The sequence below is a fragment of the Balaenoptera ricei genome, chromosome 5 (genome assembly GCF_028023285.1).
Source record: "Balaenoptera ricei isolate mBalRic1 chromosome 5, mBalRic1.hap2, whole genome shotgun sequence".
Classification (NCBI taxonomy): Eukaryota; Metazoa; Chordata; class Mammalia; order Artiodactyla; family Balaenopteridae; genus Balaenoptera; species Balaenoptera ricei.
The window spans coordinates 112,527,521-112,549,123 of record NC_082643.1 but is presented as its reverse complement, the minus strand read 5'-3'; the positions used below and the strand labels follow the sequence as shown (position 1 = coordinate 112,549,123).

The following is a 21,603-nucleotide window of genomic DNA, read 5'->3' as shown; positions in this document are numbered from 1 at the left end:
TATGTTTGGTTACTAAAAAGAAAGAAAATTGTTTCCATGTGCTTAAAGAAATTTGAATTTAGTTTCCAAAATTCAGATTTTAATAGTGTACTTTTGAACTTTTTTCTATTATTATAATCTTAGTGATGTTATTCCTGTTAGGTTTGATTTGATCTTAATAGCAAAACACATTTCTATGTACTTATGAAAAAAATTCTACTCATTATAGACAGTGCTGTGTATATGATATTAAAAATATTATTACCATTCTTGAAACGTGGTACAATGTATTCAATATTCAACTCTTCATTAAAAAATAACATTAAAATTCTCTGCATGTCATTGGAGTAACCACAGGGTGCTTGGTGAAAAACCTTTTCTGTAGTCTTTGTGCCCAGTTTGAGTTGCTTTTGTTCATAAAAATCTGTGATGTAGAGTTACTTTTGAGTATCTCATGAGTTGAGAAAAACCACAAGTACCTAAAGTGAACTAGATGCCTGCTTAATCTCAAGATATCTTCAGGTTCAGAAATATGGGTTCACTGAAGAGCAAAATCAGTTAATCTTTATAATAAAATATAATGAACCAATAAAAGAACTACAGTTCAAGTCGCTGACATCATACTAAATGTCTTCCAGAAAACAGAGATTTTCTCACAGTATGATTTTATTGAATTTTTCCCTTATAGAGTATACAAAGACTCAATTGATTGAGAACTCAGAACAATTGATGGCTATGATATGGGTCTATTGCCTTTATTAGATTAGAAGTAAGTCTACAAGTGATATATGGCACTTTCTATCCTGCTTTCTAATTAGAAAACTAATAGATAGAGATTTTCCATTGCATTAATGAGCACAGATACAAATCAGCATGACTTATTTTTCAGGAGATTATAACAGTTTAGAAACAATTAACATTCACCATTTTTATTCTAATATGACTTTTTCAAACCAGGGTATCAAAAGAAGTTGATTTATTGGAAGATAAATTGATATTTTGTAATTTTATAATGTTATATGGAAGGTGATCTCAAGAAGAAACTAAATTTATAGCTATAGCTTAGACGTCAAGGAAGTATTAGCCTTTTCCTTCAGGCTAAGCTAAACTAAAGTAAACTCTTCAAAGTCATGGGAGGCTGCTTATACTAAGATGTACAAGGATTCTCTCAAGCTCATTGAGAATGATAGACAGGAATTGGTGAAAATAAAGGCATGGCATAGGAGAGGTAAAAAGAGTAACTAAAACTTCACACCCAGGTTTATGTTTCCTTTTGGGGGGGATGGCACAGAGAGTGATGTTGCGGGAGGTTAAGGCTGGAGGGAAGGAGAATAGGAGGAAGAGGCAGGTAATATGGAATGGTGATCGAGGTTAAAACCTGGTAATTAGAAGACTTACATTATTTGTTCTCAGTCTTTCTTGTACTTTAAAACCCCAGAAAACAAAACCTCATTCTTTTTGTGACCATTGATAGTAACTACCTCAAAATACAGGCTTCTGAGAAGTGGGAAACAGTGTATTTGGTGGGAACCTATTTGGTGAAGGATGTTATAAAGGAGGAAGAATGATCACTTTGGTCTTATTTTTTTTTTAATTTTTCTATCTTACTTTTTTTTTTTTTATTTGATGATCACTTTGGTCTTAAATCTATTTTAGATTTAAATTGTAGAGATCAGTATAATCTCAGTAGATCAAAAACTCCCATGAAAATGCTACTAATTTGGTCATTTTTTTAAAAAATTTGGTCGTTTTTGCCAGATGAATCCAGGGCTTACATATTCAGAATATGTATTTAAAGGGTAATTTTTTTGAAGTGAAGAAGATGAAAATTAATGATATATATATTAGGTTCAAACCAATAAAAGTTCAAAAACTTCCAATGGGTAAGAATATGTACCCAGCATTTTCCCAAAGTTAGGAGACTTATGTGGTTTCTGGCCTAAGAGCTGAGAGAATACAGACTGCATAATTTGAACAAGGACATGGCAGAATGACAAATTATATCAAAATCTGAAATGGGTGGAAGCAAAATCTAGACAGAGGCTGGATTGTCCTGAGTCTGGATAAAGTTTAGAAACTTCATGGGGCTTCTCTTATTTAGCTGCCATAAAGTGTAAGTTTAGTTCAAAAGCCAAAAAAAGTAGCGATCGATTCTGCAGAACTTTAGTACTTAGTAACACTTTCCACTGTAGTACAATAATAAATCATGTCTCCTAATCTACAAAGTATTGTGGAGCCTCCAAATCACATCTTGTCAAGCAGAATAGCCCATGTTACAGGATTTATCCTAAAGGTGAGTGTCATTTTCATCATTATTGGCAACTGAGAAATGATTCTACTGTACAACTTTTACTTGATCTATTGTACAACTGTCAATTATCTATATGGGTAAGCCAACTTTGGGAAAAACACATATCTCCAAAAAGAATACCTGAGCATAGACTAGTGCATAAAGGCATAGGCTCTGCAGCCAGGTCACCTAAGTACAAAGCTGGCTCCACCACTTGCTGGCTGTGGGGAGGTAGACAGATTGCATGTGACTTTCACATGATTAAATTTCTGGCTTGTCAGATCCTACCGATAACCAAGCTGACATCCTTGAGACCCACTGCATTATGCATTTCAAAACTTCAGTATTTCTATCTGCTAAATTAGGATATTAATTGTATCTTTCTCTCAAGGTTGTTTTTGAGATTTAATAGTCTAGTCCACAAAAAAAGGTTTTCAAGTGTGTCTAAATGCTTAAAAATATTAGTTATTATATTATTATAGTTGTACGTTTTAAAGAACTATTACATTAGCCGTTAGATAGCCAAAGAAACAAACAGAATTAGCCTTAAAATGTGGCCAAAGAAAATCTTAAGTCTCATTTCAAAGAAATGTAAAGAGGACTGATTGTTACAATTATTTTATGTACAAGCCATACCAAATGTTACTTTTTAAAAAATCATGGTGGAAAGTATAGCAAGGAAGGCTGCTTCCAAGCACAAGAGAGAACTCCATATCAACTGTGATTATGTTCCTTGAAAGTAAGCAGAATTCTTTTGGTAGTGAGCATCTTTTCATGTACTTACTGGTTATTTGTATAATGTCTTTGGAGAAATGTCTATTTAAATTCTTTGCCCATTTTTTAAATTGGATTGTCTTTTTTGGTAAAACTTTATTGTCTTTTTATTGTTGACTTCTAAAAGTTCTTTATTCTAGATACAAGTCTCCTATCAGCTGCATGATTTGCAAATATTTTCTCCCATTCTGTGGGTTGTCTTTTCATTTTCTTATGATGTTCTTTGAATCACAGGTTTTTCATTTTGATGATGTCTAATTAATCTGTTTTTTCTTTTGTCTTTTTTGCTTTTGGTATCATATTTTTTAAAAAATTGTCTAATCTTAGGTCGTGAAGTCACTTCTTTTTTTTTTTCTTCTAAGACTTTTATAGTTATTAGCTCTTACATTTAAGTCTATGAGCCATTTTGAGTTAATTTTTGTATATAGTATGAGGTAGAAGTTCAATTTCATTATTTTGTTTGTGGATATACAGTTGTCCCAGCACCATTTATTGAAAAGACTGTCTTTTCTCTATTAAATGGTCTTGGCACCCATGTCAAAAATCAGTTGACTATAAATGTAAGTCCCATATCCTTTTTTTAATTATAATTTTAAAAATTAACTTTTATTGGAGTATAGTTGCTTTACAATGTTGTGTTAGTTTCCACTGTACAGCAAAATGAATCAGCCATACATATACATATATCCCCTCCTTTTTGGAGTGCCTTCCCATTCAGGTCACCACAGTGCATTAAATAGAGTTCCCTGTGCTGTACAGTATGTTCTCATTAGTTATCTATTTTATACATAGTATCAATAGTGTATATGTGTCAGTCCCAGTCTCCCAATTCCTCCCCCCACTTCCCTTCCCTTCCCCCCTGGTATCCATACATTTGTTCTCTACATCTGTGTCTCTATTTCTGCTTCCATATCCTTTTTTTTTTTTTAATTTTTATTTATTTATTTATTTATTTATGTCTGTGTTGGGTCTTCGTTTCTGTGCGAGGGCTTTCTCTAGTTGCGGCGAGCGGGGGCCACACTTCATCGCGGTGCGCGGGCCTCTCACTGTCGCGGCCTCTCTTGTTGCGGAGCACAGGCTCCAGACGCGCAGGCTCAGTAGTTGTGGCTCACGGGCCCAGTTGCTCCGCGGCATGTGGTATCTTCCCAGACCAGGGCTCGAACCCATGTCCCCTGCATTGGCAGGCAGATTCTCAACCACTGCGCCACCAGGGAAGCCCCTCCATAGCCTTTTAAAAATCTAAACTTTATCTAATTTGTTCCAGTTAAATGGAAAACTGAGTGTGATTTTTCTTAAAAATATTTCATAATGAAGTCTCCTTTCCTTTCATTCAGTTGATAAATCATTTCTATTGGCAGTTTCTTTGTTATTACTATACCAAAATTTTTATGAGTCAGCTGAAACTAATTTTCTTTTTTTAAAATTAATTTTTATTGGAGTATAGTTGATTTACAATTTTGTGTTAGTTTCTGCTGTACAGCAAAGGAATCAGTGATACAAAGCTAATTTTCTTTTATTTCGGTAAGGCAAATAACCTTGTCTTCCTTGCAATACTTTACTAAATTAACCTTCTATTTAGGTGTTAATTATATCAGAGGAAAAATATTAATCTGAATGGAAGTTGTTTGTGTCTAGCAAAAGAAAGAATTTGAATCACACATCCATTATATTTCTAGTTCTTTAAATCAATTGTTGGTAAACCAACTTAAAATTTCCACAATTATCATATTCATTTGAAGTAGTATAGTTTTTGTTAGTTTAAATTCCTGAATTTTTTCTTTACTTGACATCTTTTCATATAACGTATTTTTCTTTTCTGATTAATATTTTGGTTACATGGGTTACACCATAACCTCACTCTACAAGTCCCAAGCTTTTAAAATTGAATAATTAACATAGAAGGGTGAAATATTTGCTTGTAGAGGATTAGACAATTAAGATGTTAAATTTTGTAAGAAACAAAAAAGAACAAATAAACATTCCCGCTCTAACAACCAGCAACAATAAACACCTGGTATATATACTAACATTAAGATAAAAACTAAGAGATATCTTTAGTAGCCAAAAACTAACAGATATTCCACATGCATAACTAAAGAGACATGTGGAATAATTCTAATATTAACAAAATTTGAGAGAGAAAGGGAGCTTTCATAGCTCTCAGAAGAAAATTTATTTAAAAATCTAGTATAATTTCCAAAAGAAAAGTAAAACTTGCATAAAGAAATCCCCCATTGCCCTTTCTATAAACCCCAGTACACTCAAAATACAAATTTACTATTATTTCCCAGAATATCCTTTTTATGAAACATTGTCTGTCTGGATCCTGCACAATCTACGAATTAAGCCACATCTATTTGATTAACTCAGTTGCCAAAATTTATGTATCACCTTTGCAGTCTCCCACCTTTTCCCCCTCTGTCTTTTAGGCTTACTAAGATCATAGTGTCAATTACAAACTCTAACTTAACCTCTGATACTTTCATGTCATGACATGCTAATGCTACTGGCAAAATTCCATCAGGCATTCAGATTTTGTGTGGACTTGGAAAACGTGAAAATGGAATGCAAAGGGAAGTTAACTTTTTCCTATTAGAAACATCAGTGAAAAATATAAGTAAAACAAAATTTGCACACTCCGGTGTCCCCTTTGTTAGCAATATCTTGGAACTTTTAGATTATATGGGATTTTATTAACTGACTAAGTTCGTTTCTCCAAACACCCTCAATGGATTTGAAGAAGCTGATGATAAAAGTAAGCTCAAGGACCTCATCAGCTAGGGCTAAATGGGCCCAGAAACCTGGTTCTCTAGTCTCTTATTCAGTCTTGATTTTCTCTTCATGAGCTCGTGTTATCTCTTCCATCTGCGTAATGGGTCTGGTAATGGCTAAGTGACTGGCTTGAACATGTGTCCATTTCATGTTTGTACCTTACCACATACAGTAGTGATATTCCTGAAAATTGCAAATTAAATTTTTATAAGTAGAATAATTTAAAATATATCAGAGGATTTTACCACTCAGAGATTACCATTGTATAATGAATCATCTTTTATAAAGCTAACCACCTCCTGATTTACCTGTTTATATTTTAGCTTTTTAAAAATTTGAAAGTAGAGACCAAATATTTTTACCAGCTAAGTAGTTTGCAAAATGATATTTGAATTTATTGGGTTGGCCAAAAATTCGTTCAGGTTTTTCTGTAAGATGTTATGGAAAAACCCGAATGAACATTTTGGCTAGCCCTATATTAGGCTGGGAAAAGCTTTTTAATGATTTAATTAAAAAGAATTTTAATGAAGTATAAAGTATCTCCAAATTAGGGGTATCTTCTTTGAAACATTTATAATAGCAATGTAGTGAAATTAACAAAATAATAAAAGTAGCAATAATTATATATCTGCAGTCTGAAAAGTTACATTTTGTCATCTGAAATAAAATATTGACTCATTGATAAATTCAAGTTTCAGACTTCCTATTTCTTAAGAGCTTAGGAACCCCACATAAAGCATTTGTGAGGCAAACATTTACAGTAAAAATTAGATTTTTTTAACTAAGAGATTAAGTTGGTAAACCAAGAAAAATAACTAATTTTCTAAAAAGGATAACCTAACCTTTGGTCTCAGAATTGACTTTTTAAAACTCCTAGTACGTATTTTATTAGTTTTGCTTCAATATAAAGGCAAATGTCTTAGGTAGGCAAAGTTTGTCTTCAGTATCTTCTACTTCTCTTTAATATACCCAGTTGTATTAGTTTCTCAGGGTGGTTGTAACAACGCACCATAAACTGTGGCCTTAAAAAAACAGAAATTTATTCTCTCACAGTTCTTTAGGCTAGAAATCAGAAATCAAGATACTGGCAGGATCATGCTTCCTCTGAAGTCTCTAGGGAAGGATACTTCCTTGCCTTTTTCAGCTTTTGGCCACAGGTGTTCCTTGGCATGTGGCAGCATAACCCAGTCAGTGCCTCTGTCTTTACATGGATGTCTTCCCTCTGTGTGTATCAGTGTCTCTTCTTTCCTTTTTATAAGGACAATAGCCATATTGGATTAGGGCTCACTCTAATCCAGTATGACCTCATCTTCACTTGATTATATTTGCAAATACCCCATCCCCAAATAAGATTACCTTCACAGGTACAAGTGATTAGGACTTGAACATCTCTTTTGGGAGGACACAATTCAACCCATAACATCCATGTATTATCTTTAATTTCCTAAGCTCTTCTATGGAAGCCCACTCAGTTTCTTATTTTCTGTTATCTTTGAATCTTGTTTGCTCCATCCATCCATCCATCCAACAAATGAAATGAAATGTGCTGTGTGCCAGCCATTGTTGTGGACATTGGGAATACAGGGTAGAATGAAATAAAGTCCGTACCCTCACGCACTTACATTCTGTTAGGAGTTGACAATCAAGCCATTAAAAATATAAAACATTTTTCATAATAACTTACAAAGATAAACAAAGCATAGAAAGAGGATCAACAAATATGGGAGTGATAGGCATGGCATGTGTGTGGCAGCTCCGTCTCAGACAGGATGGTCAGTGCCAGCTATCTTCTCTGCTAAACAAATATATCTGAACCTGTTGCTGTTATCAGTAAACCAATTTGTTGACTTACTCATGTAATATATTAAAAACATCTTCCTAGGAATAATTCCTTAAGTTAGAGGAGTGATCAAATATAGATTTGATTCTATAAGGTAGGAATAATGGCTTTGAGGAGTGTCTCTTGCTGTATTCATTCAACTAATATGTGTATTCCATGTGGCAAAAACTGTGCCATGTGCAGGAGAAGCAAAATGGTGAGAAAGAAAAAGGCAGCTTCTGCCCTTATGGAACTATATATTACAGGGCTGCCCCTCAAAATCCTGATATAATGTGGAAATTCTTGGATAATAAAGAACCAGCTGCTGATTGGTATATATGAAGAGGAGTCAATTTGAATCTGATTTTACTTGTGTATTTCCTGCTGATCTCTAAGCAAAAGAATGGAATGTAATTTCATTAGTTGTTTAAAAGACATCTCCTAAATATTCATAGCTTATTGACTAAAGGCCATGTATCAACATTTTCTGGAGTAAGAAAATTTTTAGTATGAGTGCTGATCGCGGACCCCAGATAAACTATATTGTTTTCCTTGGTTTAATATGTTTTAGGGTTAGTTTTGCAGAAATATTATAGTGGAAAATATTGTTGTGAGCTGCATAGCTCAGCTGTGAAATATGAAAGCTGGTAGAGACCGGATTTTATTTGACATTTATTGACTTATAGAATATAAAATTAAAAGAAATCATGTACTTTCATTTAAGAAAACAAATCTTCATTTCATAGAGGACAAATCAGAGTTTGCTGAGTAGCTAACCTAGAAAAATGACCCAAGTTGTTACCCTGATTTCCTGTAGACTGTGTATATCTGCCAGCTATTGTTTTACTAAGATGAGTGAATCTCTGCCAGAGGATTTAAAAGCTCTTTTAGAACTATAAAATTCCTTAGTGTACAGAAATAAAATTTGCTGAGCTAAATGTTCATCAAAAGGTAATGCATCAAGCTAAAGGAAAAATCTCCAGACACACAGGCAGATTGTACATGTAGATTTTCTTGTATATCATGTTAAAAATTATGGAATACATCTGTTAGTAGTCTGAAAACTGGGTTAAACCAGAATGGAACCTGACAAGCTCTTTCTCACCGGTGTTATGCCAGCCACGCTAGGATCCAAGGGCAGCCATGGCATTCACCGAGCACTTAGTAAGGGTCCTATCTGGCATCTTTGATAAACTAACATCGCCAGTTCTGATGCTCTCCAGCTTTAATGAACCTGAGGGTAGATGTGTCCTTGCCTCCCTTTTATGGTGTGTTTTATCTCAAGTTGATACTTTTTTTTTTTCTCCACTTGGCCCTCCTCCAACATGTAACTTGTTTGACAGGTTTTTTTATATCCAAGCTGAGACTGTCAAAGTCCTGTTGTTAGGAAATAAAATATATACATTTTAATAATTATAAAACTACTGCTTTTTGTTTTTTCTAACAAAGTTGATAATCTAGGACTTTTCTTGGTCTTAGTGGTTTTATACACAAACAATGTAGATTGATTTCCTGGCTACTCCCAGTTTCCTATAGACTAAGTATATGCATTATTAATTATAAAGTCAGGGAATAATACTATCTATATTCCCTCTAGAATTTCTTGGTTTACTACAACGGAATCTCATTTTAATGCTATTGTATGAAACAGTGTAAGCAATATTATGAAATTTACAATATATTTTGCTGTTTTTTTTTGGCTTGTGATTAGGTTGGTTAAAATCCCAAAGAAACAAATTTAGTCCTTCTGAATCTGAAGTTTTATTCTCTTTCACGACCACACACTGTCCCTTTAATCACAGATCAGCAATCTCACCAATTTGTGTCATTGATTACATGGAGAATCCAGGCAAAAGGGTGAGATGGCTTGAGGCTAATCCATCATGACTATGAACACCAGCTTCTCGTGTGTGACAGTAGGGTTACTTTCAGGGACGAAGGTTATTGTGTAGAGTACACAGTCCTATCTATGTGATAGAATGTCATGTTATAGCAGAGTTCTGTTGCATTACTTGTCATAAAATAAGATGGTGGTTTCTCATGTTAGATGAAACTCATTACCTTGAATTTATTGAGGAACAAAGGCAGTATTAAAGTAAGCTTACACGTTGGACAGCTAAGGTTAGGACATTGTTCTGGTTATCTATTTTTGTGGAATAAGCCATCCCCAAAATAGCAACAATCATTTAATTTGCTCACAGACATGCAGTTTGGACTGAGCTTGTCTTTGTTCTATGCGGAGTCAACTGGGGTAGCTCAAATGGGGCTTCAAAATCCATTTCAAAGATGACTCATCACATGGCTCACAAGTTGGTACTGATTGTTGGCTGGGAGTTTAACTGGGGCTGTTGACCAGGGTTCTCAGTTCCTTTCCACATGGGCCTCCCTATTGGACTGTTTGGGCTTCCTCAACAGCATGGCCACTGGATTCCCAGAGTAAGCATTCCAAAAGACAGGAAATAGAAGCTGCCAGCAAATCAAGACATGGGTCTAGAAACTGGCTCAATATCTCTCATGCTATATTCTATTGGTCAATTAGTCAGAGAGCCCACTCAGATTTAAGGTGAGGGGACATAGGCCTCACCCCTTGGTGGGAGGAGTATCAAATGATTTGCAGTTGTCTATAATCTATCACGGCATTTCTTATAGTGAGTAGGGAAGACTATCACTGTCTCAGTAAAAATATAGGCACTCAGGCACTTCTGTAATCTTAGATTGGAATCTTTCAGTCACACCCCAAAACAATGGAATCAGGTCAACAGATAGCATGACCTGACAGTCAGCATTCTAGAAATCCACTCTAGCTTTTTGAGTATTGTTCTGTTTCTAGGTACGTACGAACACATGAATCCCCTGTAGTAAACTTGAAGTCCTCGTCATTTCTAGGCAAAAACAGCCCACCCTTTGTCAGTGGTCTCAAAATATTTTCTATTATGCACCTCTATAATTACTTGTAAAAAATATGTCTTTTATTTTCTTCTCTATATGGTGAAGAATGTTAAATAGAGACTGTGTCACTAATCCTTATACTTTATCATTCCTGCAGCAGAGGACACGTGCTTCCTTGCCTCCATCTCTGTTAATGAAAAATTTTGAGTATGCACCATTTATGCACCAGACTACTAATTTTTTATTTCCTTTATAAAAAAATAGAAAGTAAAAAAGTAAAAAAATTAAGCAGTTATATTATCCCCATGTGCCTGGGTTTGTGCACCTCATTTTAGGGAACTCTCTTAGAATACTGTTTTTTTCTCTTTCTTTGGCTTCCCACTTTATCCTCTATCCATTTTTGGCAGATAGTCTGAAAAAAATTCCTTCTGTCCTGATGTGAGTATTCTGTTCTTCATCTCAAGAAATGGAATCTAATTCCCCTCCCCTTTAATTTGGTCTGGCCTTGGTGATCTCTTGACCAATAGAATGTGGCAGAAGTTATGCTGTGGAATGTCTGAGGTTCTGTGAAGGTGTGCAACATCCCCTGGACCTTTTAGAATGTTGACTTTTGGGATGTTCCCTTTTGGAGCTCAGCCTCCTTGTTGCGAGAATGCCAAGCCATATAGAGAGTCTGTGTGTAAGTGCTCCTGTTGCCATTCCAGCTGAAAGCCAGGTGAGTGCACCATCTTGGATGTCCAACTCAGTCAAGCCTTCAGATGACTATAGTCCCAGCCATCATCTATAACCATGTTAGAAAACCACCCGGCCAAGCCTCCAGAACCATGAAAGAAAATAATAAATTGTTCTTTTAAGTCATTAAGTTTACAGGTGGCTAGTTGTGCAGCAGGAGATAACCAGAACACCATTCTTCCTTATTCTCTTGATTGGTTTTCCAATTATCAGTGCCCTTCTATGAGTCATGACTAGAGAATTCTCATTAAGAACATTAACATTTGGGTATTATTTTATAGACAAGGAAACTGAGGCTCAGAGAGGTTAATCTCTTTAAGGGAAAATTGTCAGGAGTTAAAAGGGTCTGGAATTTAAAATGCAGGTCTTTTGGATATGAGAGCCCATATTCTTTCTACTACAGCATTCTTCATGTCAGGCTGCATGTGACTGTGAAATAATATTAAATATCATTCAACATGGTTATCTGGTTTGCTGAACAGACCATAGCAGGTAGAAGTTCTTGTTGGATCCATGGATTCCTCAGGGCTTGGAAAGAGGTAAAGCAAACAACCAGATTAGAAATATAGCTGGCAGCATCAGGGACCTCCAGCAATAAGGGTGTCTCCAAAAAGCCCCATAGGCACCCTACAAACGAAAAAGCTTCTAAACATCTTCCAGATTAATAGAGTAGGATGCCAGCTTATGGCAATGCCAGTTAAATAAGAATGTTCTTGTTCCCCTTACCTCTTCTCTCCCTGCAATTATGATCATCCATCTTCCACGCAGTTCTGGAAGGGTCAGAATAAGGAGCTGACAAGCAGGATAGGAGGTGAGCTAGAACGAGAGAAGTCCACTCATCTGCCTCCCAGGTGGTAGGCTTGGTCTAGGGGTAGGTGAAATCGCTGGACTGTGGAGTGATGATGGCAGCCTTAATAATGACATGTGACTGGCTTTGTAGGTATCCGATTGAGATATTTTTCAACTTAAAGAAAATATAAGCATTTTTATTACCTAAGAGTTATCAGAAATGTCATGATTGACTTTTCATCCACAGTAAGGGAAGAAATTGACATACTGTGTAAATTCTAAAGAGACAGTGGGAGACAAAATTAGGTCATGTTGCGACTTTATCTGTTGAACTATGCTGTTCAACTCTCCTGTCACCTAAGTTATCTTGCACCTAGACTGCACTGTGTAGTGTTTCATAGGGTGAGCAGAAACCCAAAATAGATAGTTCCTATTCTGAATGCGGTTAGATTATGAGCTCTTTTGGAATGGGAGTGAATTTTAAAAATTTAAGCAAAGAAATATCCCTTTGTGGAAAGAACAGAGACACTCAGAGATTCTACAGCTTTTTATTAAAATTGTGAAAATTTCAGTACAAAGTATCATAGTTATTTAATACAAAATGGAGTTTTCTAAAAACCATATTATGTGACTTGCAATTTGTTTTGATGATAATTCTACTAGAGGGCTTTCAGCTCTTCCAGTGATTTTTTTGAGGCTTCTCTCCTTTATCTTGGCTCCCTCTCTTTTCCCTTCCTGAAATTGGTTCATCACCAAACTATAACAAAATTAATATATAACAAAGCACAAATATTACATTTTTATAGTTATTCTTGAAAGTAAGTGTTTGTGTTGAAGGATTAGTATTAGTAAAGAGTGAGAACATCATATCTTTTCAGTGAGATAGATACATTATATAGAAATGCTCGTAGTTTGTGTTGTAAAGATAATTGTGTTTTACTTACCAAAGGTTGTTGAAAGAAAGCAAAGGAAATTTATTAATGTTATTACTGATAACATTTTCTGTTCTATTTTATGGATTTATAAATGAAGTATTTCCCCCAAAGACATTAAAATTTACTGCCACGTATCTGGAAAGAGCTTATCAGTTAATCTTTTCTGTTTTATTTTACATTTTAATGCTGCCTTTATTTTTATTGTAAAATACTCTTATTGATTTGGATGAGATTTTATCTGTGAAGGAGTTCACTGGGTCATCCAGTCAGATGTGAACATATCAGGACCTCTCATATTTTTCTGGCATAATCTCCTATCAGCTGTTTGGTATAATCAAAATAAAGTCTTTACCATTCAGTATTATTATGTGATTAGCTTCACCTGCTTTTGGAAACAGAAATAGATACTAGCTTATTCTGAATATGCGTGGAGCAACTTACACTCATTGTTTTCTGGCCATCCTTTCTTACATAGAACTCTCACTTAGGTTGTAAAATTTACTTGAAAATATTTATGTCATCTTGCTTTAACCACAGGTATCTAGAGGAAGAGGATCTGCAAAAAAGATGCCTCTATTTAATATTCTTGATCATAAAAATGGAAGACCTATTCACTGAATATGATCACTAGTACAATAATAAAGTATATCATTCAGTTAACTACTGTTTATTGTACACTACCTAGTTTCTCAGGACAGTGCTAAGAGCAGGAAGTAGAAAAGTATAAGAAATAATCTGGTTGTGTTTGCGTGCTTAAATGAGGAGACAGAAGGTGGAGAAGGAAACGATCGTGCTCAGGGCACCTTGTGTTCTGGGTGAGATGGTTTGTCATGCCCATAGCTTCGTATTCAGGAAATCCAACGTGGAACGATGAAGGAAAGCCATAGAGACTCGTGATATATGTGTGCCTCCTTCTCTCCAAAATGGAAGCAAAAATATTTGAGTTAACATTTTCCTCCATAATATGATTCTTTGTAGTGTCTTCAATAAAATTAATAGTCTTTTTACAAAACAGTATATTGGATTAAAAAACCAAACATATTAAAATCACTATGCTGATTACATTTGAGAAAAATTCCTGTTTTTAAACTACCTGAATGAGATCTAAAAATGTCAGTTTTTCTTATTGACTGATATTTTTTTTCTAGGAAAAAAAATTTTTCCTTCAGGGGTCCGCAAGCTCTGCTGGGCAGAGTGAAGTAAAAGCTGCAGCTTCAGGGTGTGGCGCAGTGTCTACTACAAAGAAAGGCCTTGGTAGATGTTTGTCGAATGAATGCAAGTAGTCCACAAGAACACAGTATACTAAGTGACTTTATTATTTTTGGTGTAGTGGGTTGCCTGTGTTCAGAAGCATAAGAGTCAGCCTAAGAGCTCCAGTCAAAGCAGTTTTTCCCAGACTGATGCATGGTAAATGGAAGGTTCGCTTCAGAGTTGTTACTTATATTTTAGCTCTTCCAGTCATATGATTTTCATATTATTGCATGTTAAACTCTAATTAGCTGAGGGCACACAGAAAGGGTACACATGTCTGTCTCTATAATGCTCTTTTAAACCACAAGACACCTTGTTTATGATTCCTGGGAAAAGTGGTGATTACAACGGGCCTGCTTTAGAAAGACTAAGCAAGACCATTCAGTGATGTTAGGAAATTTAAGGATGTCTTAGCAACTGGTGTCATGATGTCACGTTGGAAAGCTGTTCTTTAATAGAGCATGCCTGATACTGTTCCTGGTAGCTCTGTGTAGGTGAGATTGCTCTGCAAAACATAACTATCCAGGTCTATTTGGATGAACTGTCAATTAAATATTCACTTTCTTTTGTTTCTAAACTTCTTCAACATCCTGAATATTCTCTTCAATGAACAATAACAAATATGGTTAGTAATCACTAACTCAATGTAAATAAAATTAGGAACATTTCTTGAGTTACGGGGCAATGTTTAGTGCTTATTTCAAAACAATAGTTAGCCTGTTTTTTCTATTTTCTTCTGCATTATCTAAACAGGTAAGCTGCTGTTTGCTCACTAACATTTGCTTAAGGAAAAACCATGCACTAGAAAAGTAGCATTCTGAGAAATTTCAATGAAAAGTGACATTCAGCACCTAAGCTATATCCTAAGTGTTTTGTCAGTGATGGAAGCCTCAGGGACAAGCCATTAGGAGTGAGAACAGAACTGTACTGAGGACCTTGAATGATCCTCTCAAAATTCACTTGGACTCTGATATTACCTTACATCACTGTAACCATGCTCCAGGATGACTGCCAAGATGTCCAAGCTTCCCTCTCCAACCCCCAGAGCTAATTGATGATCTGATATGGGATGCCTTGACTCAGGCGTATCACATATACACAGTGAGGTCCAGAGGCAGCTGGCATACTCATTGACGATTTCTTTGTTTGACAACTTCCTAAAGCAGCATAGGGCACGCAGAAACACTTGGCACTTCACTGAAAAGCAAAGAGGCCTGTTAGTGAACCCCAGTGTGAGGATAAATGGGATATTAACTAGGGTCACTAATGTGTTGGATTTCAGGTTAAGGGCTGTAATTTATGGGTTGTATTGATAAAATTCTGGCTTTTTTGTTTGCAATCATACATTTTATTTCTAAATTCTCTGCAGAAATTAGGTACCTAAAGCAGATTTTTGTACACAACTAAGGAATTTCAACTAAAAGAACCCCATTTGGTTGAGTTGGAGGCCAAGTTCAGCTGATTGGATGGGTCCTTGGGGGTCACTGATGTATTATACCAGACAGTAGACATGAGGGAGTTGTCAGACTGCCACTGGGGCTTTCCTTTTCCCACTTATCCCCTCGCTGGTTCTTGCCAAATCTGCTTTGCATTTGAAGTTGATTGAAATGGGTCTCACTGTTAACCTGTCAACTGAAACCCCTGTGATTTAGAAGGCTTTTTGTTCATTTCATTGGTGCAAGAAATTGGAGAAATCTGGATCTTTTTAGTGCAATGGAGATGACCAAACAGAACAACATCTGGACTTACCCCCAATTAATGGAAAAGTGTTGTCAGGTGCAGAGATGAATATTTTTTTTAGAAAGGTAGTCCTTTGGTTCCAAAAGTTTGTTGTGGGTAATGACCTCTCTGGAGTTGTTCAGAAAATCCCTGGAAAACATTATGAAGAATTATACCATCTTGGATTTAGGTGCATTTATTTTTCCTAAGAGCACAAAAAAATGTTTTCATATATAGGTTATCTCATTTATCTTCATAACATCAGCATGAAATAGTTTGTGGCAGTATAATTATCCACTCTTCTGTAGAGAGAAATAGGGTGGCCAGGGAAACCGGAGTCACAGAATGTTTATGTTTTGTAGTGTTTTCCTTTCCAAATAGATGAAAATACTCTAAAATACTCCTTATTACATGAGGAAGCTATTTATTATGGGTGGGTTGTGTACAGTAGAAGGATGTTAACCATTTTGTGCCATATGATAAGTTTAGGGAAAAGCCATAAGTTGCTATCTATTAAATCACTTTATATATTAAGTCTATTTTTGGTGAATTGAAAGGACTATGAATGAAAACGAATTTGTCTGGAAAATAGGTTAAAATAATCTTGTTCTTGGTCCTTGGAAACTGGAAATTTAACTTGCCCAGCAGTAATGAAACAGAACCAGATGTTGTTTTCCAGGGTAGAAAGCAGCCTGACATGAACACCTTGGTCATGGAGTCTGGAGGTTGAACCGGATTTAAGCATTGTTTTGTATTCCATCAGAGACGCCGTGAAGAAAAATGATGTAAAATTATGGAAAGTGAATTGGACTCTTTAGAAAAAAAAACGGTGCTTGGTAAATTAAGTATGTTGTCAAGAGCCCCTGAAGTATATTTGAGGAAAGTGTTAGGTGGAACTTTATTAGATAGGATACAAGATTTTCTAAGGCAACAGAGAATCTAAAAATATAGTGAAAATCAGATAGAAGTTTTTATCTTTTGTAAGTCTGGGTTAAGTGGTCGGGGTGGTCTGGCAGCTTGACAGTATCAGGAACCCAGAATCCCTCTGTCTTTTATATTCAATGGGGAGCCTTTCATTTTATGGTCTAAGATGACTCTTATTTTCCTTACCATGTCAGTATTTCAATCAGTAGGGAGGGGGAAAGGGGCAGTGTACAAACCAGAGTCCTACATGTCAGTGTTTATCCACTATCCATTGTACAGTTTTGAGTGTACAAACCAGAAGTCCTACGTATCAGAGTCTTTGCACAATCCATTGGTCAAAACTTAGTCCTCTGGACACATCTAGCTTCAGGAGAGCCTGGGACAGCAGTCCTTAGCTAGGCAGCCATATGCTTAGCTAAAATGTGAGGGGCTGATAATAAATCAAGAACCAGAGAATGCATATTGAGGAAAACCCAGCAGTCTCCAGCACAGAAACATATTGTGGCAAATTTTTCATCTGTTTTAAGATATATCAACTCTACAATTATTTTAGAGTTAAATGCTATCTAATGTGCTTTCTAGACAATATTACTGATGAATACATGTACTCCAATAGATGGTCCTTAACTCAACTGAGACTCATGATGTAGCTAAATCATTAGGATAATGAATTATGTATTTCTTATGTTAAAAGGACAAATGTAAAGTTGTTATTTTTGCCATGCTCCTTAGTACTTTGCATTGGAGTGATCGTAGTTTGGTAAAGAAATTCCTTAACACGCCCCTCCACCTCCAACACACACACTAAGATAGTAAAGTTTGGAAGAAGTACTAACAATTTACTTACTTATCCACCACTCTATATTACAAAATCAAATTTATCAGTCGTGGTAGAATCAGAAATACCATTTAGCTACAAGAGAAGATTATGAGCAAAATCCCACTGGGCCAGAGTACTAGGATTAATTTTTTAGGGTGTAGGTATGTATTTTCCTCCTTTGGTCTCTTATGAGTATTGCAACACATTTAAAAAATTTTTCTTTCAACATACCTTAGAAAATGTTTTCATTCACTGGATAGAACTTATGAAAATATCAAGTCTATTTCTGTTTGGTGTTGTCAAAGAAGTAGCCGTATTGTGTCTATAAGCAGCCTATCTTTCTATAAAGCAAAAGTTCTCTTTGGTTTCAGTTTCTTTAAATTTCATAACTGGTTGTATAACCCTAATGCAATATTTATATTATTTTCTAATACTCTGTTGCTTGTGATAGTTGTTTTTGTTTTGTTAATTTCTTTTACTGTGTTTTGCTTTTCTGGCCCTAATAAAAGTATGTTAGGCCATTTTTCCAAATTATTCCTAAGGTGTGAAGGAAAAGAACTTTCTGGTTGTGGTATTTCTCTCATTCCTTGGTACAGAATCTTTCAGAATTATTATGTCAAATTATAATGCAAATATTAACCTTTGTCAAATTCCAACTGGGAAAGATCCAACCACTTTGGGATTTGCTTTGGGATCCTTTGGGATCAAATGTTTTTCTTTAAATTTTTAAATGACACTAATACAGGCATATAGTTTAAGAAATCTTAATGTTTATGATAAAATAGTTTTTTTCTGCCCCACTCTCTTTCTACCCTTAATTTCTATTCCACAAAAGCAACAACTTGAAACTATTTAGCTGTTGTTTCTGTTATTTATCTCCCTATTTCTAAATAAAATGCTTGCAGGACTATTTTTTTAAAAGTCTTTTAAAAGTAAAAAGCACACATTTCCTATTGATATATAGCTTTTTAAGATGAAGATTTTATTCTATTTTGCCTGCAACTGCATATGCCCGCAATTTGCACGGATCTTCCCGCCACCTTTTCAATAGAGCTGTTTTATTATTTGTAGTTCAGTCATGATTCCGTGGTTATTATATTATGATTATATAGAAATTGGTCACAACTGAGCCATGGAGTGTGCTATGATTACATTTTCTTTTGGAATTAAACACTGTTTTGTTTTTGTTTACTTCCTTATTTTTCTATGTTCGTCTCACTATTCACTTCACCTTAAAACACTGCCAAAGCTATCAAATTCATCTCACTGTGGTAAAAAAAACAAAAGCAAAAACAACTCAGACAGCCTATAGGGTTCTTTTTGTTTGTCTTCTTGGTGACATTCTTCTTAGAGCTCCCAGTCTTCCTCCCTTCTGGACTGGTGTTTTCTAGGCCTGAGAAGCTGTTGTTCAACATCATCCTATGAATTTCTTTTGCTTCCTCTTCCTCCTCTCTTGAGCCCATATCCTCTTCCTTGGGTGAGTCTCTGGGTTGAGTAGACTATATAGACTATATATAGCAGGCATTAATTCCTGAGAAAGGGTATATGGGAAGTAAATTTTTGAAGGCTTTTATGTCTGAAGATGTCTTATTTGATATTTAGTTAGTAAAGAATTCTAAGTTGGAAATCATTTTAGCTCAAAAATTTGAAGGCGTGGCTCCATTTGTCTTCCAGTTACCGTTATTATATTAGAGAATTCTAGTGCCTTCCTGATTCGCTATCCTTCATATGTGTCCTGTTTTTCTATCTGTATTTTATGAAACTTTTATTTATCTGTGATTTTAGTATGATATGCTTTTGTGTGAGTATTTTCAGTCATTAAGATGGATACTCATGGGGAGCATTTTCAATCTATAATATCCTTTAGTTCTGGGATTTTAGGAGGAGGGAGTATTATTTCTTTGATTATTTTTGTCCCTCTGTTGCCACTATTCATTCTCATTCTTTCTTTCTCTATCATCCTCCTCTATCTCTGTCTCTCACTCCATATATGTATGTGTGTATATATATTTATAATCTATAAAAATATAGATATATATGATTATGTGTAGATATATACTTATATATGTATATCTATCTGTCTGCACACACATGTATAAAGATACAGGTATGGATGGATGGATAGATAGATAGACAGATAGATAATGGGTTTTGCAAATGTTTTCTCCCAGTCTGTGTGATTCTCTTAACAATGTCTTTTGAAGATCAAAAATTTTTAATTTTAATGAAGTCTATTTTATCAATTTTTTTTCTTTCATGGATTGTGCTTTTGGTGCTGTATCTGAAAAGTCACTGCCAAATCTAAAGTCACATAGATTTTCTCCTCTGTTATCATCTAGGAGTTTTATAGTTTTGCTTTTTACATTTAGGTCTGCAATTGATTTTGAGTTAATTTTTGTGAAAGGTACAAGGTCTGTGTTTAGATTCTTTTTTGCATGTGGATGTCCAGTTGTACTGGCACCATTTGTTGAAAAAACTGTCTTTTCTCCATTGTATTGCCTTTGCTCCTCTGTCAAAGATCAGTTGACTATATTTGTGTGGGTCTATTTCTGGCATCTCTATTCTGTTTCATTTATCTGTATGTTTTCACCAATATCGTACTGTCTTGATTACTGTAGCTTTGCAGTAAGTCTTGAAGTTAGGTAGTGTCAGTCCTCCAACTTTGTTCTTCAACATTGTGTTGGCTATTCTGAGTCTTTTGTCTTTCCGTTTACACTTTAATATCAGTTTGTCAATATCCACAAAAGAGCTTGCTGGGATCTTGATCAGTATTGTGTTGAAGCTATAGATCAAGTTAGGAAGAAGTGACATCCTAACAATATTGAGTCTTCCTATCCATGATTGTGGAATATCTCTTCATTAATTTTGTTCTTTGATTTCTTTCATTAGAGTTTTGTAGTTTTCCTCACATGGATCTTGTACATATTTTATTAGATTTATACCTATTTTATTTTTTGTTTTGGTAAATGTAAATGGTGTTTGTTTTAAATTTCAAATTCCAATTGCTCATTGCTGGTACATAGGAAAGCAATTGTGTTTGTTTATTAACCTGGTATCCTGCAATCTTGCTATAATTGCTTATTAGTTCCAGGAGGGTTTCTTTTTTTCCCCCAATTCTTTGGGATTTTCTACCTTAACAACTTGCCATCTGTGGAAAAGATAGTTTTATTTATTTTTTCTCAATCTATATATTTTTAATATCCTTTTCTTGTCTTGTTGCATTACTAGAACTTTCAGTATGATGTTGAATGGGAGTGGTAAGAGGGGACATCCTTATGTTGTCCTAGTATTGGAGAGAAAGCTTCTAGTTTCTCACCATTAAGTATGTTAGTTTGTTCTTAGTAGATGTTCTTTGTCGAGTTGAGGAAGTTCTCCTTTCCTCCTAGTTTTCTGGGAACTTTTATGATGAATACGTTTTGGATTTTGCCAGATGCTTCTTCTGCATCTATTGATATGATCATAGGAATTTTCTTCCTTACCCTGTTGGTGTGGTGGATTACATTAATTGATTTTTAACTATTGAACCAGTCTTGCCCAACTGGAATAAATCCTACTTGGTTGTGGCATATAGTTATTTTTTATACATAATAGGATTCAATTTCTTTATAATGTTTACTCTGTTCTTTATGATAAATTACTGAACCAAGTAATACCAACAGAAAATGTAGTCTTTTTTTCACAGTAGCCTTGTGTTAAATTGTACTAAATACAGATAGGATTTAGAAACTGATTATGGTTGGTGAGGAAGAGGAAATGATTGAAGACTACTCTAGACTGTTGAGGTTTGTCAAGAATATTAGTGGAGACAGAAAAGACAAGAGGAGAAATATATTCAAAAATATAATACTTTGAAAGATATTAAAGATTATTTATTTATGTTCTAGTGGTATGGCCAGAACGAGGTATATAT

At 35.1% G+C, this 21,603-nt stretch overlaps 1 protein-coding gene across 1 annotated transcript in view; it reads left to right on the top strand.

Annotated features, from left to right (window-relative positions):
* Positions 1-21,603, top strand: part of COL25A1 (collagen type XXV alpha 1 chain) — a 451,181-nt gene that overhangs the window by 71,077 nt on the left and 358,501 nt on the right. The window lies entirely within an intron of this gene.